General features: G+C 45.0%; 1 pseudogene; it reads right to left on the bottom strand.

The window, feature by feature from the left end:
- Nucleotides 1-9,376: 9,376 nt before the first annotated feature.
- LOC112903722 overlaps nt 9,377-25,409 on the bottom strand; it is a 61,548-nt pseudogene continuing 45,515 nt past the window's right edge.

Raw genomic sequence — 25,409 nt, forward strand, 5'->3', positions numbered from 1 at the left:
TGTAGGATTGCAGGAACTCGTTACGTTCCTGTTTGCATTGAGACAGATCGTGACGAGTACCTGCTCGAGTAATTGCCCCTGGAAAGTTGTCGGTAAAGACAACCTTTAGATCATCCCAGGAGTCGATGGAGTCTTTCCTGAGGCTTTCCAGCCATGTGAGTGGAGCGGTCTCCAGGGCCATCGGAAAGTAGACAACCTTGGTGGTGTTGGAGCCACCTATGACTTCGATGGCTGTAGAGTAGAACCTCAGCCACAACTGAGGAGCATGCTTACCATCGTATTTAGTGATGCCGATTGGTTTGAAACCTTCCGGATACTGGTACAAGCTGAATAGGTGCATGAATGCTGGGAAGCGATCACTGTCATCCGGCACATGATAGCCCTCAACTGTAGCTCTTTTTTCTCATCGAGCTTCAATGATGTTGTGAGCGTTGCACCCTTCATTTATCTTGTCGACAATTGTTGTAGCCCCAGGCGGGTCGTTGTGGAGGTGGATGAGGTGGTGCCTGGTTGCTCCTTGGAGGTGGCCATGGCCTCCCGCCTGCAGAACGACTACCCTGCTAAGCGTCGTTGTTGCCTTCATTACCTCTAGAGGGCCATCAGTTGTGTCCTCCAGGAGTCCGGCCAACCTATGGGTGACTGCGATTTTCACCCACCTATTCTTTTCAATGGCCGACACCAATAGAGCAAGGTTTCGATGATCAAGCTGCAACCATGCCTTCTAAGCCAGTCGCAGAGCTTGTTGTGTGGCTGGGTCTTGGCTGGCCGCTAGTATGGTTGTGACACCTTCGATGTTGGCGATTGGGATTTGGAAACTCTGTTCACCAGCTACCGCAAACTCGGCATCGAGGTCCCGCTGCACACGGTGTTGGCATTCCTTCTGCGTGTGGTGCGTTTCTGGTTCCTTAATCTGCAGGGCTCGTTCGGCATCATTCGCATCGCCACTATCAGTGGTGACCTCATCCCCAGAGATTTGCTTGAGTAGTTTGTTGGGGTCCTCGTTGCCTTTGCCTTCGACTTCCGCCATGTAGACGTGGCGGTGCGAAGAGTGCTTGTCAAAATTGTCGTCGACCAGCACGGTTCCTGTTTTGCCAAAGGTGGTGAGGGGCCTACCTTCTTGGTAACGCAGCATGTCAAGGTGTGCCACAAGGTGAGCATCATCTCCAAGTAGTTCAGCGGGTTTCTTGCCCTTCCAGTACACGAAGTGGCTTTGTGGCATTGATGTGATCATCAGACCCTGATGAACTCCCATAAAAGGCTCCACACCGTCATCGGAGTCCGAGTCATAATCGGCGAAGATAGGAGCCTCCCGACATGCGGTGGCTTCTTCTTCTCCGATCTTGAGTAAGCGATCCAAGTCCTCCTCCAGTGTGGAGAGGGGCTCAAACCGCATGGCCTCCTGATAAATAGTGGTGGTGTTACGTACTCTGAAAGGGAATCGGATACGTTGTTCTTTGGATCGGATTGAATCTGACCCGAGGAAACTTGATGCAGCACAAGTTGAAGTCACGTTGAAAATGGACTGTTCCTCGAGTTTCCTGGGAAGGTTAGGGAGCAGCATCTGGTCAAGGTTGTCTATGAACTTGTCGAGATCACTGCGTCGGGTTGCTGCAGGTACTTCCGGCTCGCTAGGGTTGACCAGGTGGCTGTTGAAGCCACAAGAGCCATTGGCGATGCAGACCCAGGAGCCAAAAGTGAAAGTGGCGCCATCCTCGAGCACGGTGATGGTGAAGTTGAATGATGCCATCGAGTTCGCCAGTGGATCTTTGATGAACACTCCTACCTGTCGCGCCAGCTATCGGTGTTTAGACGCCAAGCCTACCGAGGGATACCCCGAGGTAGTAGATTTGTAGGTAGGGTGTCGCCGAAATCAGGAACTCGAAGGTGCAAACAACACAAGGTTTAGACAGGTTCAGCCGCGATGTGCGTAATACCCTACATCTTGTATGGTGGTTTGTATTGCCTTGGATTGGTTGTGCTTTGGAGGGGGTCCCTATCCGCCCTTATATACTTTGGGGAACAGGGTTACATAGAATTCTAGACCGATACTAGCTTAGGAGTCCTACCCGAGCACTACTAGGGTAGTTCCCTTCTATACTGACTAGTCCTACTCGTATCCGAGTACTTTACAACAAATATAAGGTATGTGACATGCCCCAACTCTTATTCTAGAATATTCTATACCATGTGCGCAGTCCCGTGGCCCCGGGTCTGACACCTCCTCCACACCTACTCGAGCATATCTAGCCGGAGTCGGTTGTCCAAGGTAGACCTCACCTGGTTGGATTGGCATAGCGGTAGCGTAGGCAACCGTGTTGATTAAGCCCTTATATTGGATTTGTAGCTCACAAGGTGTCCGTTGAGTGATATCATCCACAGGATAGCACTGTTGGATGGTTTCAACTGCGGGGAATGCATTGTCGACAGGGAGATCCGTGGAAGCGCAGCTGCTTCTTTGCTGGGACACATTAGCCTCGCTGACATTAGGCACCGGAGCCGGTTGTGATTGCTGCTGCTAGCTCAATGCTATGACAACTTATCGTTTCACTTCATCCGCCATTCTTGCATCATTAGATAACAACTGTTCTTCAAGCCTTCTCAAGTGCGCTTGCTCTTCTTGTTTTCCTCGGCCACATTCGAAAAAATAATGCAGGCCATCAATGAACTCCTTGGAACGTCGGTCAGCCAGCATTGTACATCCATTGCCGGTCCATCTACATTGCACGATATGGTATTTAGAAAAATCCATCACACAAGATGAATAATAAATTAAGAGATCCAAAATACAACATTATTCAACAATCTCTAGAATTAAAAGATCAAATATCCATCACACATCATGATTAATTAAAAGGTCTAAATGATCTATTGCACAACATGATTAATTAAAATGTCTAAAATACTGAATAACCTACATGCTAGTAAAAACTACTCATGAGATCTATTGACTGATGCCTCATGAACCACCTCGCAAACTCTGGACACTAAATAGTAAATTTCTGCCATTCTCGACGCTTCGCCCTTGCTTTGCGTCGAGCCATCAACTTGCGATCATTATCCGTACCATGCAACTCGACATCAAATTTACGCTTAAATTTGCATCTTGCATTATGTAGCGCGAGGCATGCTTTCTTAATGCAACGACGAATATGACCCCGAACTAGTCCAAGACGCTCTTATTTGTGGAACTCAAGGTGCGCTTCAAATGATTGTGTACCGACGCCCAAGCGGACGCACATCGCTCTAATGCATCATGTTGCAAAGCATTTCTACGGATTAAACATTAATTACTCATTAAAGTATCAAAATAATTCATTTCAGAATACATAATTACAACCTAAAATTCAATACACTATAACAATTATAAACTAAATCAATAGCAAACTGCACCTAGAAAAATTAACGCATGTATAAATAACAATAAACTAAATCAATGGCTAACTACATCAACTAATATCAACAATAATAAACATTAATTAGTCATTAACCGTTAATATATATATACTCCCATTTTAAAAATAAAAAATTTCTACTATACTCAACTAATAACTATTTTTCTATATACTCATTTTCATATCTATATTTTTTCATACTCCCATTGTATATACTCATTTTAATATATACATTTTTTTCTAAATAGCGTTCCTCTCTCTATATATACTCCCATTTAAAAAATAATATTCTACTCATATACTCATTTTGATCGACTAATACAAGTAAATCACATCTACACATACAAACCTTAAGTAAATTTGAGCTCAAATGTGTATAAATAAAAAAATAACAATTTTTCCAATCTAAAAAACCTCAAATTTCTCTATTTCTAAATGATAAAATGAGCTACACTAGCAATGGAAGATGAAAGGATAAAGTTTCTAACCTCTAGAATAGTTGGATGGACGGAGGAATCAAAAACCTTCACAAATCGTGGAAAAAATGGGCATGACCTCCTCTCACCCGAGCCAAGAACAGGAAGAACAATGGATGAATGGCTCGGGCAGCAAGACGAAGAAGGGGATAAAAGGGGCTAGGGACTAAGTGCCCACCATTAGTCCTGGTTGGTGGCCCCAATCGGGACCAAAGGCCCTTAGTCCCGGTTGGAGCCACCAATCGGGACTAATGAGGCACTTTTAGTCCCGGATGGTGGCTCCCACCAGAATTAAATGTTCCTCCACCCCTCCGCCACACCTAGGCTCCAGACCATTAGACCCAGCCCTAACCCGGATAAATGTAAAAAACGAAAGACCTGTTCTGTCCGTTGGTTCCCTCCCACCTACACATGCACGTTCCTTCTACCGGCGCCCGGCATATGTTGAAATACTATCCCAAGTTTTGGGTTTTAGCTAGGCTTTGTTGAAAATTACTTAAGGTGCACAACCTGGGAGATCACATTTCTAATCTATTTTGAAATTTTATTTAAATCTTTACATATAGCAAAATAAATAAAAAAAGTGAAACTTCTGCACGATGGTTATTGTGAACTGTTGATAAAAAAATATGCCAAGTATATTTCAGTGTATATAAAGGTTAAGATTGTGGAAACATCAAAATATGACTTGAGTTGTATGGGATACTGTATAGTCATACCTATTAGAAAAGTTATAATAATTTTTCGAACTATTAAATGACCTTAAATAAAAAATTTATCAAATATAAAATATTATATCTCGTCAATCTCTATAATTTTGATATAAAGTTCGACTTCATCTGACATCATATGAAAAAGTTATGATTTTTTTTGCGCGAGACTATTTGTAAGAGTGGGTCATGCTATCACCCGCCCATGGAAATGCATTTCTAAGGGTAAGTGATGGCATCACCCGCCCCTAAAATGGTTGTTATTTTCTAGACAAATAACGCCATCATCCACCTCTAATTTCAGAGGCGGGTGAATTGCTACAGTAACCCTGCTCGATTTGTAGAGGTAGGTTATCTTTTGGGCTGCCTCTAGAAAAAATAGGGTGTAGGGGCATCCCTACAGATTGTTTTTTATAGTGATAGCTATATTGTGGGATAGAATGAGTATTTTTTAGATTAAGGATAATTCCGGTTCAGCATACAGGGTGGATGCTCGCAGCCAGAAAAATAATTGCCTAGTTTTCAAGAAAGAAAAGGTGAATATAGATTAGTCTTACTACTTGACAGGTCAATGTCTCGATAGATTAGTCAGAGCTTAGTCATGTCAATGATCTTGCAAGTCCTCCTTCGAGAATCCAGCCACGAGCTCAAACTTTACTACTCAGCAGGATCTAGTAAAATCCAGCATGCGGAATCCCATGCAAAAGAAAAAATTAAAGTGCAGCTCGAAGTCGTGGAATCACAAAATGACACTTGATCTGCAGTTAGGTTGACCGGCACGGATCTGTTTTCAAAACCGCTGCACGTGCACACAACATTATCAGTCAGCATCCAGTCTTGATATGCAGACCTCGATCGATGATGCCGAATGACCAGTAGCAATAAGTACTGAGCTCAGGCATGCATATGGTGATCTAGTCGTTACGAGAATCTTTACTGATTATGGTAGCAATGCGTGTCAACGGTTAGAGTCAAGAGCCATGGAGTTTTTCGCGTCCCATGGACGGTCATTTATTTCATGTATAGGTTAATAATTTTGAAGTGTTTTAAACTTTGAGCGCGCTTGTAATAATTGAGGACTGATGTGTCTTGATGCGCCTTTTGTGAAAGGGTGTGAAGCCGGAACTTTTCCATTATTAAAAACATGTCTGTACCAATACCAAGCAATGGAACTATGACTCCCCAATATATACTAGAGAATTAGCCTATGGTCCCGGTTGGGAAGGTACTAGAAATTGTGGCGCTGCCTTGCCGCGCCCTTTTATGTTCTAACCAATATTAATATTACCAGTTATAAATTTTTTATTTTTATTTATTTAAGCTAGGTATTAGAATAACAGGAAAAATTGAAATTTTAACTGAACAATTTATTTGGCTTTGAATCTATAAACTTTTCCATTTTGGACTGAAAATATATCTACGTATATGGCTTTGTGCACAGGGAGCAGACTTGAATTGTTTGCCAATTAAGTTGCAGCAGATATTGTCACATAGTGCAGACGTCAATAAACTTGGTGGTGAGACCTAGCACCTTTTGTTTCTTTGATTCAGCTAGTACGCATTCGAGATCAGGTTGGCAATAGAGGAAGAGAAAAGTCACATGAGAAAAGAGTAAATGGACATCCAAAAATACCGCCAAAGATATATTAAGCTCACAGTTTACTAAATTATCTTAACTCAATGCCGCAATTTACGCTACTCGCTAGTAGTATAGTGAAATGAAATCCAAGGGTAGGAGGAAGAAAAATTAGACCCATTTGCAATGACACAAATACTGCCGTGTTGAGCCAACCAAATATGGTATGGTTCAATTTCTCCTCACACAACTTTTAGTCATCAGCATAAAATGAATATGAAAGCAATTGCAGCCTAGGCTGTGCTAATGAATAGAATGCAACTGTAGGTTCTGTTATATGTACTTAGGGGCCTGCTCTGTTTCATGAATGTCCATAGCATGTTATTAAAGAAACATCAAGCATTTAGCTTTATGAAGCATGCTACTGATGAAATATCAAGCATATAGCTTTACGGTGATTAGATACAGTTTGTTATGTTCCTCTCTGCGTCTAAGATTGTTGTTTTTGAACCTGTAGTCTTTTTCATATGATGCCTCTGAGGTTCTTAGTAGTGGTAACTTTAGAGTACCTGGATGATTTTAAAAAGGCAGCATTGATCAATAACTGAATGGATAACTTCGTTGGCATTGCACAGTAAAGCATGAAAAGTATATGTATGCATCTAAACTTTTGTGATCAGAGTGAGCAAAGTATAGTACTGAGTATTAGTAAAAGTTTTTGGATATATTGTGCTGGAGCTCTAGTGATCTAAGTTAGTGATTGAGATCAAGAACAATCTATTTATGTATGGAAAATACCAAACATAGATCATATTTATCCATGGAACCACTATGTACTTGCATTCTTGGACCAACTTCAGTATACTTATAGTTTTAGCTACCCTCTGATTCATCAAACAAAATCCATTATAATCAGTGCATTTCTTACTATCACGACACTAAGCAGGACAAATAATTACTCAAATATGCTTCATGTGCGATACAGAGTTTTTCTTTGCAACTTTTTCTTTCTGCTTCAACCAGCTTAAGGAGAGAGCACCTATTAAGCAAGGGAGGTGACAGCCATACCAATCGCTTCTCCTTGAGTCTCCTCCTAGGGCATACGAGTTGAACTTGTTAGCAGAGACAAGTGAAATGGACGAGATGCAGAAGCAGAAATCAACCTTGAACAAAAGTATTTTGGCAGGGGATCATCAGACCTTTGCCATTATCTTGAGGAAGAGAGCTGAACGCCCAGCAGCTTTGCTTGAACCTGGTGGCACTCGACCTGGATTTTGATGTAGCACATAATCAGTCTCATCGGCACTTGTTGCAATATCTGTCACTGCAGTAAATTATATTCATTTGAGAAATACACTTTACACTGCAAGGGACATGGGGGAGGAGAACCAGTAGCGTCATCTCTCATAATCAAATCATCGAGCACATCGTGTGCATCTCCTGTATTGACATCGATTCAACCTGTGCAACTGCCCGCAAGTATTTCCGAGCTTGCTAGCACGGGTGCACGCGTGAGCACCAGGTGCGAGCCCTTGGCCCAGTGAGCAGAAGCGCGATAGGGCCGCCGTCGCTGTCTGCCATCATCTGCTACAATTGTCACGGTGGCACAGGCCCGTACGGCAGACGGGCGCCGCGCGACCAGCCGCACCTGCGTGATGACGGGCGCCGCGCGACCAGCCGCACCTGCGTGATGCGACGCGGTCGGCATTACGCACGGCGCTTGCTCAGTTTTCATACGGCTGCGAGCGCGGCAACATTGGCGGAGCGGCTGCTGCCGCCATGCGTGACCGTCTTGTGGCTGCATCTCTACGATGATTGCCGGCCGCCATGGATCCCTCAAATCCAATCCACCTGCTGACCTGCAGGTTCTACGCCGATTGACATGAGGAACAGCAACAAAGGAAGCGCTCGCACTGTCGATTGGGAACGACGCGAGACACTGCAAGAGAAGGAGGGCCGGCAAGGAAGAGGAGAGGAGCAGCGAGAAAGGAAGCGAACTATCGGCCGAAACACTGCTGGATTTGGGCGTGAAAGTCCGCCGTTGCATCGCCACGAAACGATGCGACCGTCGCAAGCTCCTCCTACCCGTGTTCTGGTTGGGAATAGACGGTGGAGCAGCGGTGGACTGGCGGGAGGAGCAGAGGGAAGAAGGGTGGGTCGCACGACTCGCGAGGGACGCTGCCGCCCGAAGCGTCAGGAAGATGGCCAAGGAACGCCCGCGCGTGCCCCTGATTTTCACCATAGATACAAGATCCAACGGCTGAGAAATGCAGGCGACATGGCCCAATAATTTTGCTCGGTTTCAGCCCAGGTTTCGTGTTTTGAGATTGACAAGAAATCCGGGACTAAAGGTCTGTAAAGTTAAACACCACCAACCCTTTTTATGCAGTCCGCAGGTGCTTCGCGCATAGCTTGCTCAACATTCTATGTGTGACTTTAGACGTGTATGGAGGATCCTTTAGTCCTGGTTAATAACCCCAATCAAGCCTAAAGGATCATTTAATTCCGGTTGATAACACCAACCCGAAATAAAGGGACTAGGTTAGTTCCGGTTTGTATTACCAATCGGAACTAATGTCTTGAGAAGTTTTAGTCCCACTTATTAACACCAACCGGAACTAAAGGATAACTTTTAGTCCCAATTAGTGTTACGAACCGGGACTAAAGGGGTTTCGGGATCCATAAAATTTAGACATGGTTAAAGATAGTACTAAGATTAAGATACTCCTTTTTCTCGCCCAAATGAAGTGTACTCCTATATGTTGAGAATGGAAACTATTTTTAAATCATCAAAGGAGGTTCGGACCTTTTCTTTTCTCTTTTCTTTTCCAAATGGTAGTAAACACATCTCAACAGTCAACATACACTTTGTCAGAACTCTCAATCGGCATTGCCAACGTTAAATGTAAGAAGATTCAGCTAAACCGACACAGTACAGCTCGCAGCTAGTACTGAACAGAAATGTTTGTTATCATCCACATCATCCCCTCTCTCTCTATCTTCTTTTCCGAGAGGAATGTTTTTTCAGCCGAGGAACTGCTATTAATGGGTCAGTCCGTGACACCCCCAATCTGATAGCGGGAAACCAGCCCCATTTATCTCGGTTTAAGTCGTTGCTTAACACGGCAATCCACACGAACTGCTGCCACAGGGCCACCGAATGAAGAAGAGGCAGGCCAGTGTTTGCGTCCAGTGCTACTGCTGCTGTGCGGACGGAATCTATTAGTTAGCCCACAGCACGGTGAATTCCTCCAGGCCCAGTTCTGGCCTCATTTGCTTGGGCGGCCCACCAACTTCACATTCTTCTTCTACTTCACCAATCCCGCACTGACCAAACTCGAGCATTTCTCCACAATTCGATGAAGAATCAAACCGAATCTTTAGGGAGTGCAAGAAACCACTAGATGCATAATTTGTAAGATTCAGGGGCTGAAGACTTAAGATTGAGTTTCAACACAAGAAAAAAAACTGAGCTATGAGTAGACAAAAACATTATATTGTTTCCCTAGGCTGATGAATATTGCATGCTACAACAAGTTTGATCACAACAATAACAATAACAACAAAGGAAACGGAGCCATGGATCAGTTGCATCACACACCTAGTAGCCACCATGGCTACCTCGGTTCATTTCAACAGCTCCATAGCTCAGGTTCATCTATTTAGCTCCCCCCGCAACAGCTAGCTTTTTAGAAGAACGGCACCCTCATTGGCTCAACCTACTTGCGTCCCCGCCTGCGGAACGAGTGTTCCTGAGTTGCCGCCGGCGGTGGCTCATCCCCTTGCTCAGCTGCTTTAGCAGGTACATGGTACTCCTCCTGAGCCTCAGGCTCAGGTGGATCCTCGGAGGGTGGCTCCTCGTATGGGCTTTCTCCCAGCGTATTTGTTTGAAGGCTCAATAGCAACGCTCGGCTTCTGGCCCGGAGAAGTCATCTTGTGACACATCCACTTCACCCTGATAATAAGAAAGGGAAAATCAAAACTAATACCTTGAAGATATAATATGTATAATTTCTCTACACGAAATGATGAAGTTAAATAGCATTTACTTGCCATTCTTTAATACAGAAGATGGTGTAAGAGGCATGCATATGAAGTAAAACTCTATAATTTTAACTTTAGTTTAGTTTTTAAGCTATAAAATGATGATAATAATGTAAAGTAATGGCCATGAGAAAAAATGTATACCTCACAGGTAAGTGAGCAGAACAAGTTGGGCGCGGTGCGGAGCCAGCAATCACAGGTCAAGCAACGAGGCGTCCATGGTTGAGGCCTGAACAACTTGGATCTATTCATGGGCCTCAAATGCAGCACCATTTGTCCATTGATAATGTATGTCTGTAAAATACAACATATTTGGAAAGTATATATGATAAGTTGAGTAAAATAAGCTTAAACATGGCCTTATCTATATCCAAAATGCTACATGGAGAGGGCTCTCGATTTACATATATCGAGAGCCCTCTTGTTACTTCTATGAGCATAAGGGGGAAGTAACTTCACCATGAGAAGAAAGTAACAAAGGGAGAAAGAACAAAAGGCGATGGACGATGTTCCGACGACGTTAGGGTTCGGGGGTCCGTGGTTACCTGTGTGCTCCCAGGTCTAGAGGGAGCTCTGGCGGGTGGCTGGCTCGAGGCGGGCGGTTAGGCAAAGGGGTGATGATGCCACCGGCCGGTGCTATCAGACTCGGGCCTACGGGACTGTGCACATGGCGTACATCTTACAGGATAAGGGGTGGGACCTGGTCCATGCCCTACACCAGTTGTAACTACTCATAACATAGTAGAACTACTCGTACCATAGTAGAACTAGTCGGAACTGAAGGAAACTACCTGAAAAGTACTCGGGTAGGACTCCTGAGCTTGTATCTGGCTAGGATTCCCATATAACCCTATTCCCCCAAACTATATAAGGGCAGGTAGGGACCCATCAAAATAGGATCACACAAGATCACCCTAATCAATACCTAAGGCAATACAAACCACACACAGGACGTAGGGTATTACGCTCTCGGCAGCCCGAACCTGTCTAAACTTTGTGTTCCTTGCACCTTCGAGTTCCTATTCTCGGTGACACCCTACCTGCAAACTCACCACCTCGGGGGTATCCCTTAATGGGCGAGGCGGTAAAATACCGACAGCTGGCATGCCAGGTAGGGGTTTTCATCGAGCATCCACAAGAGAACTCGATGGCATCTTTCAGCTTCACCAGCATCGTGCTCGATGAGGGCACAACATTGGTTTTTGATTCCTGGATCTGCATCGCCAACGGCTCGGGTGGCTTCAACAGCCACCTAGCTGACTCCAGGAAGCCGGAGGCCTTTGTAGCAACTCGACGCAGCAAACTCGATGAGTTCATCGACAACCTCAACGAGTTGCTGCTCCCCGATCTCGCTGGGGAGATTGAGAGGATGTCCGTCTTTGACACGACTTCAACTCCTGCTGCACCTGAACTAGTTGGATCGGACTCAAACTGATCTAAGGAGGCTACACGGTTTGAGTCCCTCTCCGACTTGGAGGAGGACTTAGATCGTCTGCTCAAGCTCGAGGATGAGGGAGCCACCGCCTGTCAGGGGGCCCCTATTTTCGACAACTACTCGGACTCAGATGACAACCCCGAGTCCTTTTCAGGCAATCACTTGGGTTTGACCATAATGTCTATGCCGCAAGGCCAGTACGTGTACTGGAAGGGCTTAGAGCCCTTTGAACTACTCGAATATGACTCCCGCCTTGTGGCTTTCACGCGGGAACTGCCTTTTCAGGAAGGCAAATCTCTCTCTCGTATCTCGGAGGAGGGAGAGTCCAGCATAGAGCTAGTCGAGTACAACCACATGGTTGAGAGCTCGCCGGATCGTCAAGTCTACATGGCTTCCCTTCACAATGCAGATGACGACGAGCCGGGTCCTGAGTATGATGCGGAACTACTCGCAGACGTGTCCGCCGACGAGCGTACGGCGGACGACCCCCAGGACGAGCACGAGGAGCACAGAAGGATCCGATGGTTGAAGAATGGCAAGCGTGCCCAGCGCAAGCAAAACGCAGAAAACCGCGCACGCAACTAATATACCAAAGGAACCTCAACAACGCTTTCACAGCAGCTGCAGATCAGGAGTATCGCACACCGATTGGCACTATTGCAGAAGCAGTGCTCCTAGCTCAACAACTACCACCAAACCCCCAGATACAAAGGCTGCAATATCTAACCTAGTGCGCGCTCATGCAACTCGATGGGCAACACCCAATGTCCTCTACTTGGAACATGCTTTTGAGATCTAAGTGCCATGGTGACTCTGCACAAATTAGTCACACCCCTGGAGGAGGTCCTAGATATTTGGGGAACGACAATCGCCAGCGCGACCAGGACAATCTAGTCGGCCACGGCAATCCCTAGGGCCAGCAGTCTGCGTGTGGCAATGTCGAACAGGAGGTGCAACAATCGATGCGCCCACCCCGCAACCGGCATGATGCAAGGCCTTAGGGCGAAGCTCCACCCGAGGCCAGCCTCCAGAACGCTCCCACGATTGACCTAAGGCAGAAGATCAATCACGGCCGAGGCGCGCGGCGTATCATTAAGGCAAGGAGAAGGGACTGACCCGATAGATACCACGACGATGATGATAATGACCGCTTCCCCGCTTTCACCTCCAACATAACTGAGAAATCCTACCCCAAGGATTTTAAACTAGTTGGCATCCCCAAGTACGATGGCAAGCAAGATTCGCGCTAGTGGATTCATTGCTACTCTGTTGCCATCGAGGTCTCAGGGGGATCCAACTCCACCCCGGCACTTTAATTCCTGGTAGCCTTGGAATCTGCACCCCTCACTTGGCTTGAAAGCCTTAAACCAAACTCCATCGACTCCTGGGAGGACCTTAGCGGGCCTTCATCGACAACTTCCAGGGATCCATGATCTGAGCAGGCACTCATCATGATTTGTCCCAGGTCAAGCAAGAGTTGAATGAGACCCTAAGGTCCTAAACCTGGCGTTTCTTCGAAATGCGAGCCACCATCACCAACATTACCGACGAGGACATCATCCGCTGCTTCCAGAATGGCCTTTTCTCGAAGCACACTTACCACGACTGCGAATACTACCGCCCGACTACTGCCGTAGAACTACGCAACATGATGGCATGGTGGGCTGACCAGGAGGATAAGGAGAGCGATTGTTTCCCTAAGCGCAACAACGACAAGTAGGGCAACGGCAACAATCACTTCGACAAGGGCCAGCGGAACAACTCGGGGAATCCCCAAAAATGCAAGCCTGACCAAGAAGTCATGGCTGTTGAGTGCAATCCGCGGGGCAAGAAGTCGGGGAGCAATCAAGTACAATTTGAAAAAGTCCTGCCCAAATGATGCCCGATGCACCCGAAGTCATAGCATACACTCTTCGAGTGCGTCAGCCTCCGCAAGTCACTCAACGCTCCACTCCTTCCTCAAGATGGAAAGCAGAAGGATCAAGAGGACGATGATGAGGGTGACAAGGCGGGGGCTCTATGTTTCGAAGACTCGAAGAATGTCGTCAACGTCATCTTCGGCGGAGACGGCGGCTTCCCTCCAAGCGCGCGTGGAAGACCCTGCATGAAATCCTCTCCGTTGAGCCTGCCATACAGAAACCTCTAAGATACATCAAGGTCCCGATCTCCTTCTCTAGGGATGATCAGTGGACTAGCTTCTCTAAGCCGGGAAAATTCCCGCTCGTCCTGGATCCAGTAGAGGCGGGCTCACAGTTGACCTAAGTACTCATCGATGGCGGGAGCGGCCTCAACCTACTCTTTGCGAGTACTTTGAAGAAGATGGGGCTGAACATCTCCAAGATGGTCACCCCTAGTAGATTTCCGTTTTACGGCATCATCCTGGAAAACGCGGCTACACCACTCGATTCAGTGGTCCTGCTAGTCACCTTTGGGATGAAGGACAACTACCGCACGGAGTACATCAAGTTCGAGGTGGCTGACTTCGAGTTGTCATACCATGGAGTACATCAGCTTTGGACAAATTTATGGCCGTGCCTCACTACATCTACTTACTACTCAAGATGCCAAGCAAGACAGGTGTACTCACGTTCCGCGGCGACTTGAAGAAGTCGTACGACTGTGACCAAGAGGCAATCGAGGATGTCGCAACATCACGCGTGCTAGAACCTTTTGTAGAAGTCTCCGCGGCCGCGCAAACGCTCACCAACTCAGAGATGGAGATCTCCAATCAGAGGCCTATCCAGTCGAGGGTAAAATCCAACCCCAGCGACATTGGCATCAAGGCCATCCAACTGCAAGAAGGCGACTCGTCCAAGACTGCTTTGATCAGAGGCGGCTCGAGTGACAAATAGGAAAGCGCGCTCATCAGCTTCCTTAGGCCAACCGTGACATATTCACGTGGAAACCAGTGGATATGCCAGGTGTGCCCAAGGAGTTGATTGAGCATTTCCTAAAAGTTGACCCCAAAGACACTCCAAAGAAGCAGCGACTACGACGCTTCGCCCCAGACAAGAGGGAGTCCATCAAGAAGGAGCTAGCAAAACTACTCGCGGCTGGTTTTATTAAAGAAGTCTACCCCCCGAGTGGTTAGCCAACCTTGTACTATTTCTGAAAAAGAATAATAATGAATAGAGGATGTGTGTGGATTACACTGATCTGAACAAACACTGTCCGAAGGATCCTTTCACGCTCCCACGCATCGACCAAGTCATTGACTCTATGGCTGGCTGCATCCTGCTCTCTTTACTCGACTGCTACTTGGGTTACCGATGATTACTCTCAAGGAAAAAGACCAGATCAAGATAGCATTCATCACCCCCTTTAGAGCATATATCTACACAACTATGTCCTTCGGGTTGAAGAATGCAGGAGCCACCTATCAGCGGGTTATCCAACTATGCCTTGCTAATCAGCTACATCGCAATGTTGAAGCCTATATGGATGATGTGGTCATCAAGAATAGAGCCCACGACGAGTTCATCACTGATCTCGAGGAAACCTTCAACAGCTTACGTAAGTTTCGGTGGAAGCTCAACCCAACTAAGTGTGTCTTCGGTGTACCACAAGAGAAACTACTCGGGTTCATTGTTAGCCACCGTGGAATTAAAAGCCAACCTGGAGAAGATCACCGCCATTATAGACATGGACGCTCCACGAACAATCAAGGATGTCCAGAAGCTCATAGGCTGTATAGTGGCCCCGAATAGATTTATCTCGTGACTTGAAGAATGGGGATTACCCTTCTTCAAATTGCTCAAATGACACAACAAGTTTCACTGGACCGAGGAAGCGAAGCAGGCACTTGCCTCAAGCATCATCTGTAGTTGCACCCCATCTTGACGGCTACACAACCAGGCGAGAACCTGTTACTCTACATCGTTGCGACTACTCACGTCATCAGCACAACAATCATGGTGGAATGCTAGGAGGAAGGCTATGCCTTCGGTGTGCAGCGAACAGTCTGCTTTGTAAGCGAATTTCTTTTTGAATCCAAGGTTTGTTACCCAAATCAGAAACTACTCTATGCTATACTCATCACCTTCAGGAAGCTTCACCACTATTTCAACACATACAACATCACTGTGGTCACTGATTTCCCATTGACGGATATTCTCCATAATTGGGACGCCACTAGGCGCATCTCCAAGTGGGCAGTGGAATTGGGGGCTCTTACTCTCGACTTCAAGCCCCGAATAGCCATCAAGTCGCAGGCACTAGTTGACTTTATGGCAAAATGACGCGAATACCAAGTGGAAGCCCCGACCAACCTGCCAGAGCACTGGGTGATGTACTTCAACGGCTCACTCAAGCTTGGAGGTGGTGGCACAGGAGTACTCTTCATTAGTCCAAGAGGAGAACAACTCAAATATGTACTCCAAATACTATTCAAGGTCTCAAACAACGAAGCCAAGTACGCAGCACTACTGCACGGGCTACGCCTGGCAATCTCTCTGGGCGTCAAGCGACTACTTGTCTACGATGACTCCTTGCTAGTGGTCCAACAAGTCAACAAAGAGTGGGACATCAACATGGATGCGTATGTCATGGAAATACGCAAGCTCGAGAACAAGTTCTCGAGCCTGGAAATTGATCATGTGATTCGTGACAACAATGTGGGAGCAGATGTGCTCTCGAAATTGGGTTTCGATCGAGCTAACGTCCCACTGGGAGTTTTCGTACACAAGTTGCATCACCCATCCATCAAGATACCAGATCAAAGCACCATCGCTCAGGGTCACTTGGAACCCAACCTTGAGGTCTTGATGATCAAGGTCGACTGGCGGGTGACATTTATCGACTTCATCAAGGAGCACAAACTACCCCGCAGCGTCGACCCAAAAAGCGTTAAAGCCGCACGCATCCTAGGGTGCAACAAAGGGTACATTCTAGTCAGGGATAACTTATACAAGCGTGGATCAGCATCAGGCATACTCATGAAGTGTGTCCGCACGAAGGAAGGCAAAGAGATACTCCAAGAGATTCACGAAGGTGTGTGTGGAAACCATGCTACTTGTCGCATGCTAGTTGGGAAAGCTTTTAGATCCGGGTTCTACTGGCCAACTGCTTTGGCAGATGCCAAAGCACTCGTTTGCTGGTGAACAAGTTGCAAGTTCTTCAGCAAGCAGCCCCATGTCCTGGCCCACAACCTTATGACCATACAACCTTCATGGCCGTTTGCATGCTGGGGCCTGGACATGATAGGGCCCTTGACCACTGCGCCAGGAGGTTTTACTCATGTGTTGGTAGCTATTGACAAGTTTACGAAGTGGATCGAGTACAAGCCAATTACAAAGCTCTCTGCAGATTGAGTGGTTAGCTTCATCTACGACATCTTGCACTGATTCGGCTTCCCCAACACTATCATCATGGACCTGGGATCCAATTTCCACTCGCATCAATTTTGGGAGTTCTGTGAACGTAGTGCCATTGAGGCGAAGTATGTTTCAGTGGCTCACCCCTGGGCCAATGGTCAGGTTGAGCATGCCAACGGCTTGATCCTTGACGGCCTGAAGCAAAGACTCTACGATGAGCAAAAAGAGCAGCAAGTGGATCAATGGGATCTCGTCAGTAGTCTAGGGACTTCGCACACAACCGAGCAAAGCCACAGGATAGTTACTTTTATTTCTTGTCTATGGGTCTGAAGCTATATTGCCGGCTAATGTCATGTGGCACTCTCCTCGACTGGAGATGTAGGAAGAAGGTGAGGCTGATAATGCAAGACATCTCGAACTTGACTCGGCAGAAGAAGTCAGATGCAATGTTTTGCTCCAGTCAGCCCACTAATTAAAAGGCGTTCGTTGTTACCATGGCTGGAACGTTCAACAACGATCTTTCAACGTTGAAGATATGGTCCTTCACCATATCCAAGATGAAACCGGGCTGCACAAGCTTAATTCACGATGGGAGGGACCCTTCATCGTGCACAAGGTTACCGGACCAGGGTCGTATCGCTTACAGTACCCTGATGGCTAGGAGGTCCCAAACTCTTGGAATATCACCCATCTACGCCGTTTTTACCCTTAGCTAACTTGTATCCCAAGTTGTCTGCTGCAGCGTAGCATGATTTACTGGAGGGACATCGCTCCGGTAAACTGAGTTTACTAGTTCCCGACAAGTTTACTGAAGGGGCCTCGCTCCCATACTTCTAGTACTACTCCGTTTACTAGTTCTTGACTAGCACTACGTGTAGTTTATTGAAGGGGCATCATTCCCATACTTCAGTACTACTCCGTTTATTAGTTCTCGACTAGTACTATGTGGAGCTTACTGAAGGGACATCATTCCCATACTTCCAGTATTACTTCGTTTACTAGTTCTCGACTAGTACTATGTCGAGTTTACTTCAGGGGCCTCACACCCATTCTTCTAGTATTACTCTGTTTACTAGTTCTCGATTAGTACTACGTGCAGTTTACTGAAGAGGCATCGATCCTGAAGAGGGGTCACGCACCCATACTTAAAGTACCACTCCGTTTACTAGTTCTCGACTAGTACTACGTGCAGTTCACTGTACGTGCAGTTCACTGAAGAGACATTGATCCTATGACATTCAGGTACTTAGGATTAAAACACACTAGTTTCTAGTATAAAGTGCGTATGTTTGATTTTGTGTATGTGTGTTAAAATTTTAATGCAAAGGAAAAAGGCTATTTTTATAATTATAAAAAAATTAGGCCCTTTAGTGTTAAATGGGTGAGAATGGGAGGTAAAAATCAAAACATATGAAGGTTGTTTTGCAAAAGTCAATAACTTACTTTTAAACCGCAAATAGAGGTGAAACTACCCATAGGATGCAAGTGTAGTGTAGATTTTAAATAGAATTTCTTTAAAATTTAAAACTTTGCTAAGTTTTATGTTAGTTTCAAACCCTTAGCTCTTTTGCAACTGAACCTTAAAGCAAAGTTATAGATCTTATTCAACTCTACACTTTTGCTTTTGGGCACATTTTCATTTGAGCTATGGTTTGAAAGTTAACCTTGCTTTACAATGGAGTCCCTACACTTTTGGAAAATAGCAGATCAGTCCCCCTTCGTCTACCTCCAGTCCCCCTCCTCTGCTCTCCTCGCGCCCGTGAACCCCGCCACCTTCGCCGGCCATGTGCCGCGCACCTGCTACCCCGCGCCGCTCTCCTCTGTGCCACGTGCCTCCCCAGCGCCCGCGCCGCCATTCCCCACCCCGCGCTAGCCCTATCCTTGCCCCTCCACGTCGCGCCGCCACCGCTCGAGCCGCCACGCACCCCGCCGGTCACCAGCAGCTGCTCCCGCATGACTGTGCCTTCTTCTGGACCCCGAGCACGTCCTGGAGCTCCTCGTGAACTTGCTTTTGCACTTTCACACACCCATTTTGCTCACCTTTCTCTTTCCCGAGCTCTCCACCTCGCCGGACCTCCGCCGTAGCTCCTGCTCACCGTCGACAGCCGCCGCTACCGCCTCCCATCCCTAATCCAGTGCTCCTAGAGCACCACCGCGATCCACTGAAGCTCACAAGCCCGCCCAATTTTGTTCTCCTGCGCTAGATTGCCCGGACCACAGCGCCGGTGAGCTCGAGCTTCCGCCGCCGCTCGGCCTCGCCGTCGTTCCGGCGATCCACTGCCTTCTAGCCCCGGCCAAGCACCCCATCAGCACCACATCATCCCGGGGAAGCTTTCTAGCTACTTCTCCGCCGCTCTTCTGCCCTCCGGCCACCGGAACGCCATCGCCATCCCTCGGAGCTCCGCCGCCTGCCTCTGTTCGCCGTCGATACTTCGCCACAGTCCCTCTCTTCCCCAACATCGACCAACCTCGTGAGCGCCGTGAGCTCCTGAACATTTCCCCTCACTTGCCCCTCGCCGCCGGTGAGCTCCCTCGCCGGAATTTGATCGGCACCGATCGGTTTTCCTGTGTAGCTCAGCCAAGGACCCAATTGCAAAGATTCAAAACTTTCCAGGGGCCTATCTGTAGGAAATCAGTACCCCCCTTTAATTCAAATCAGCCAACTTGTAAAATCCATAGGAAATTGTAAAAAAAATCCAAAAATTACCAAACCAATTTTGTTGTACTCCTGAAAATCTAACTCTACAACTTTTATTAGTGAAGTTCAGTTTGAAACCAAATATGTTTAGAGTTATTTTAAAGTTTAACAAAAGAATATCTTTAGTATAACTTTTGCATATTAACTTTATCTCCTGTGAATTTTGGTGAGTAGCTTTTTTAGGATACAAGTGATCTTGTGTGAAAAATTCATCTATAATACTGAACCCTAGCTTGATAATTTAAACTTATGCAAATCAAGCTTGAAAGGGTTTAAATTTAATTAAGCCTATTACTAAGGTTTTCATGCTTAGATCTTTTTATCATGTGATGATATGTAACTGAGTAGTTTATAATAAATGTTTCAAGAATTTATAGGACTGCTTTATCTAAGATTTGAATTTAAACTTGACATTTGAACTAAATTCAAATGCTTTAGTGTTTATTTTCAGAAAATTATAAAAAATTCACAGTAAGCTCATCAACTAGAAGAGAGCTTACCCACAAAAATTCAAGGCTAGAGCCTTTGTGGATTTCAAAATATAAAATCAAACTTGTTACCCAAATTCTATTAAATCAAGTAATTTGATTTTGAATTAAAGCACACCTAATAAATTTGAATTCAAACCTCCTGTTTTATGAAGTTGTATTTATCAATTGATTGGATTGCAACTTTATCGTGAAATAAAATCTTAACCCAAGAACCACCTCAATTCAAATCATTGCATATCATGTAGAGTCAGCGACACTCAACGACGGAGACTACGAGCTAGTCCCGGAAGACGAGCAAAGGATTTCTGAAGATCCTGCAAATGTCGTCGAGACTTTAACTGAAGCCTTGAACCAAAGTTCGGAAGTCTCTGACATCCCTGACTCCAGCCCCGCTCAAGAAGGCAAGCCCCGGTGCATAACCCAGTATTTCAAATTACTACATTTATACAATTTTATACTTATATATTATATCTTGCATTAAGTTTAGGAGTTGAAATGAAACCCTAGATGCATGAATACTAGGAACCCATATATTGTGCCTGAGTGCTTATCGGATAGATGCTTTGCTAATAGGACCGGCAGAAGTCGAGTGATTTCCTATCACTCGCGCGATATAGGAATTGAATGTTTACTATTCTGCAATCACTATAAGGATAATGGACGGGGTCATGTGCAGTATCATGTCATGAAGGGTTACCCCGTCTGTGTTGATAAAAGTTGATAAGGTCGCAGTGTGTGGTAGTGATGGTTAAGCGTTTGAAAGTACTAGCCACATGCCGCGAAATATGGTAAGCGGTAAGCCTAGTAACCAATCGGCCCGAGGAGTGGACATACCTCCCACCACTCGTAATTTGGTTTTTCTCGCGCACCGACGTGCGGGAGTACGTTCCGCACAGCGGATAGGAGTACGGTCATGTAGTCGTGCTACAGACGTACGTCCTGCATATTGGATGTGCGTATGGTCCTACAGTCGCTTGTGGTGGCCCTGATCCACGAGTCAGAATGAAAGGCAAACGGTTGCTTCGGAACGATCATTGGATGTTCCAAGCGTGTGAGTTAGGTTTACCCTTGCAAGGTTATGAAATTCAATTTAGAATCGTCCATTTCTCGCGGAGATTGAGACTACTTATTCCTTCTACCATATAGAGTAAGAACTGTAACCCTTGTTGAAATAATCTTAATGGATGCTAATCTCTACCTTGCTTGTCTAGTATAGGTGCTTACCTAGAATGGTTAATGAGCCTAGAATTTGAAAGCTAAACATAGAAGTTAGGTCATACTCTTTATTGCTTTTCAGCAAAAAAAAACCAGAGCCTCTCAAATCCTCCATGGTCTAGTTATGGGCTAAGTATACCCGATTCCAGTTAAGTCTTGCTGAGTATTAGTATACTCAGTCTTGCTAGTCTATTTTTCACGTATGACCTTTGAGAAGCCCACAGATGGTCTAGCATGGCCAACCTCTGTTCCGTTTGGCTGGTCCGTGGAGTGGGATCCGTCCCCGGCTGGCAGTGACCCTCCGGAATGACACCATGTTTCAGGCTGAACCTGGTGTCAACCTTCCACTACTAGAAAACCCCCCTATAGATACGCTGTATTAGAAACGCAGGCTGAAAGCGTCTCTATGTCACCATGTAAATATACTTTTTAACACGATTTTAATAACGTGTCAAAGTATTACGATATTAGATACACTTATAGGGTTGTTTATCTTATAAAGACATTTTTTAACATGCTATTGAAAATGTCTAAAATTAATACAGATTTTGATATGCTTTTAAGCGTCACTATCATCTAGATACATTGTTATGCTTATTTAATAATTGTCTATACGCACATAAAGATACCTTTTGACATGATTCTAAAGACGCATGTAGATACAGTTATCAAGCATAGCAAATGACCGTCCATAGGCAACAAAACATGATTTTTAAAATAGGCAAATAAAATATCAAAATGATACGTTCATTCAAAATAATAATGTAAAATGATAGAAATAAAATATCAAAATGATACGTTCATTCAAAATAACAATGTAAAATGATGGAAAAAGGGTATAAAAAAATTGCAGCTACGAAGGTTTGAACTGTGACCTCTATGAACCAAAAAAACAATCCTTCCACTATACTAGCAATGCTTTTGAGAATATGTATACTATTTCTTCTCATACGTTACGAGTAAGATAGACGAGGTCTGGAAATCTGAGTTCTGTACAAGTAGGCATATGGAGATTTGTTTTGATACGCCTCTGATGGAGGAGAAGACGTCTCACATCCGCCTCCATGCCTCGAAGCCCCTGTCACCACCGCACCTAGAAAAAAGGAGGTGCCTCATCGGCTGTGCTAGCCCCTGCCGTTGCTGCCGCCGAGAAAAGAGGCTGCGTCTGCTGCCAGCCCCTACATACCGTTGCATGCCCAGGGATTGCCGACGCACTCATCGCTGTTCCCTGGTGCTGCTGGAGGGCTGTAGCACGGTAGCGTCGCTGATCTAACAACAGTGCGGCAAGGACGATCCTTCTATCTGTGGAAGAACCAAGCAGGTCTAATAATTCCCTTCTCTGTTTTAGGTATTCACCAATTGATTGTGCTGTTGAATACATCAAAATCATATGCTGATCATGATATGTGGCTTAATTGGATGAGTAGCCTCATATTTTCATATATACCATCTACGGGCTACCTATATAGATCATGTATGTCATGTTAGTTTCAGGGTTGGAATGATTATTTAGTTTTGCAGTTTAATTTTTTTTGAATGGTCTAAAATCTGAATGTTCCTTTTTCACCAGTAAGGCACGATGGTGTTGACCTAAATTCTATGACAATCTGCTTGATTAGAATTGTAGTCCATCCACAAGTTGATGAGTGAGCATATTTTTTTTAATATCTGTATGAATAATGTTTCGAGGCCTCAGAGAGCAAAAATGTCTGTACTTGTATTAGCATATCATTAATGTTCATCCATATGACCACTATGTATTACGAATTAAAGGTGACTTTTTTCATTTGCACAGCTCACCACAGATGATGGATCGAAGTTGGATGAAAAAAGCAAGAAGTGAGTCAGCATATCAAGATGGTGTTGAACAATTCTTGGCTTTTTCTTACCAGGACCTTTCACAAGATAGTGATATACTTTGTCCGTGTAAAAAGTGCAAGAACAGAATAAACCAGAGCCGTGATGAAGTAAGGACACATTTGCGATGTGATGGTATTCTTCAAGGTTATACTACATGGGTACATCATGGTGAGGATTATGAGAGACCAACAATTGCATTTGTTGATGTGCCAAATATCACTAGAAATTTGGCTAATTCAGGTTCAGTACAAGATGGGCAGGATGGCATGCAAGAACTGCTACGTGCTGCATTTGGAAGGGATGCAAGTATGTCTGAAGGCGTAGTAGATGATTTTCAGTCAGGCATTCCAGATATGGAACCATGTGTCAATGAGAAATATGGGAATCCAATAGAAGGTGATGCATCGGGGAGGGAACAGAATATATATGCAAGGTTCTTGAAGGATGCACATGCAAGGTTGTACCCTGGGTGTAAATATTCAAGGCTATCATTTTTGGTTCATTTATATCATTTGAAGTGCCTACATGGTTGGTCACAAGAATCATTTTCAGCACTACTGGGGCTATTATCTGCTGCACTTCTTTCTGAAGCAAATCTCCCTAAGACATATTATGAAGCGAAGAAAATCATCCGTTCATTAGGTCTTGATTATATGAAAATTCATGCTTGCCCCAAGGATTGCATGCTTTTCCGAGGTGACTATGCCAAAAAAGATTTTTGTCATGTGTGTGAGAGCTCTCGTTGGAAGGTTGATAAGAAGAATGCCTCTTCAGTTGAACCTAAGGGGAAAAGGAAACCTGCAAAAGTCTTGCGTTATTTTCCATTGATACCTAGGATCCAAAGGTTATTTTCAACCAGCAAAACTTCAGATGACATGCGATGGCATGATGAGGCCCGTATAAAAGATGGAAAACTACGGCATCCTGCAGATGGTGATGCTTGGAAAGAGTTTGATAATAGACATCATGATTTTGTAGGAGATGCTCGTAATGTATGCCTTGGTCTTGCTAGCGATGGATTTAACCCTTTCGGGAATAAGAATCTAAAGCACAGTACATGGCCAGTTATGCTCGTTCCTTACAACCTTCCACCTTGGATCTGCATGAAGCAAACATCTTTAATGTTGTCAATGATCATCCCGGGACCAGATTCTCCAGGTAATGACGTAGATGTTTATTTGCAGCCCTTGATCGATGAGCTATTACAGTTGTGGAAAGGAGTTGAAACATTTGATGCATCTTCAGGAAAGGAATTTCCTCTCCGTGCTGCGCTATTATGGACTATCAATGATTTTCCTGCATTAGCTTACCTATATGGATGGAGCACTGGTGGAACATATGCATGTCCTTCTTGTGGTCCTGAGACAAAATCATTTCACTTGAAAAAGGGTAAAAAGATGTGCTATATGGGTCATCGTAGATGGCTGCCAGGAAATCATAGATACCGAAAACTAAAGAGGCAATTTGATGGCTCAGTTGAAACTGGACTTGCACCTGAAAAAATAAGTGGCACTACTATTTTGAGAATGTTAGAAGGCAAAGAGTTTGTGTTAGGAAAAAGGGGCGCACGGCAAAGAAGGTCAATAAGAAAGACAAGAACAAGAAATTGGAAGTTGTTAGTGATCAGAAACACAAGCGTAAAAGACCAGGAAAAAAGAAGCAACAAAATGGGTGCGGTGATAAGGCGAAGAACCCAGAAGATTGGTTGAAAAAGAGGTCAATTTTCTTTATGCTACCTTACTGGGAACTCAACTTATTAAGACACAATCTAGATGTAATGCACCTAGAGAAAAATGTGTGTGACAACTTTATAGCAACTTTATTAGCTATTTGTCGTAAAACAAAGGATGACCTTAATGCAAGACTAGATTTAGTTGAACTTGGAATTCGAGATGATCTTCATCCTATTGTAGATGATGAAGGAAAGCAGAAAATTCCTGATGCACCTTTTACCATGTCTAGAGAACAAAAGGAGATGCTTTGCTCAGTAATCCAAAACCTAAGAACCCCTGATGGCTATGCATCAAACATATCTAGATCTGTCAACATGAAAGACTGTACATTGGTCGGACTAAAGAGTCACGACAATCATGTTTTACTACATGACATTCTTCCAGTGGCACTCCGTTCCTGTTACCCCAGCAAAGATGTCATGAAAATTGTTGTTCAATTATCTAATTTCTTCAAGAAGTTGTGCTCT

The sequence above is a fragment of the Panicum hallii genome, chromosome 8 (assembly GCF_002211085.1).
Source record: "Panicum hallii strain FIL2 chromosome 8, PHallii_v3.1, whole genome shotgun sequence".
In the NCBI taxonomy this organism is placed as follows: domain Eukaryota; kingdom Viridiplantae; phylum Streptophyta; class Magnoliopsida; order Poales; family Poaceae; genus Panicum; species Panicum hallii.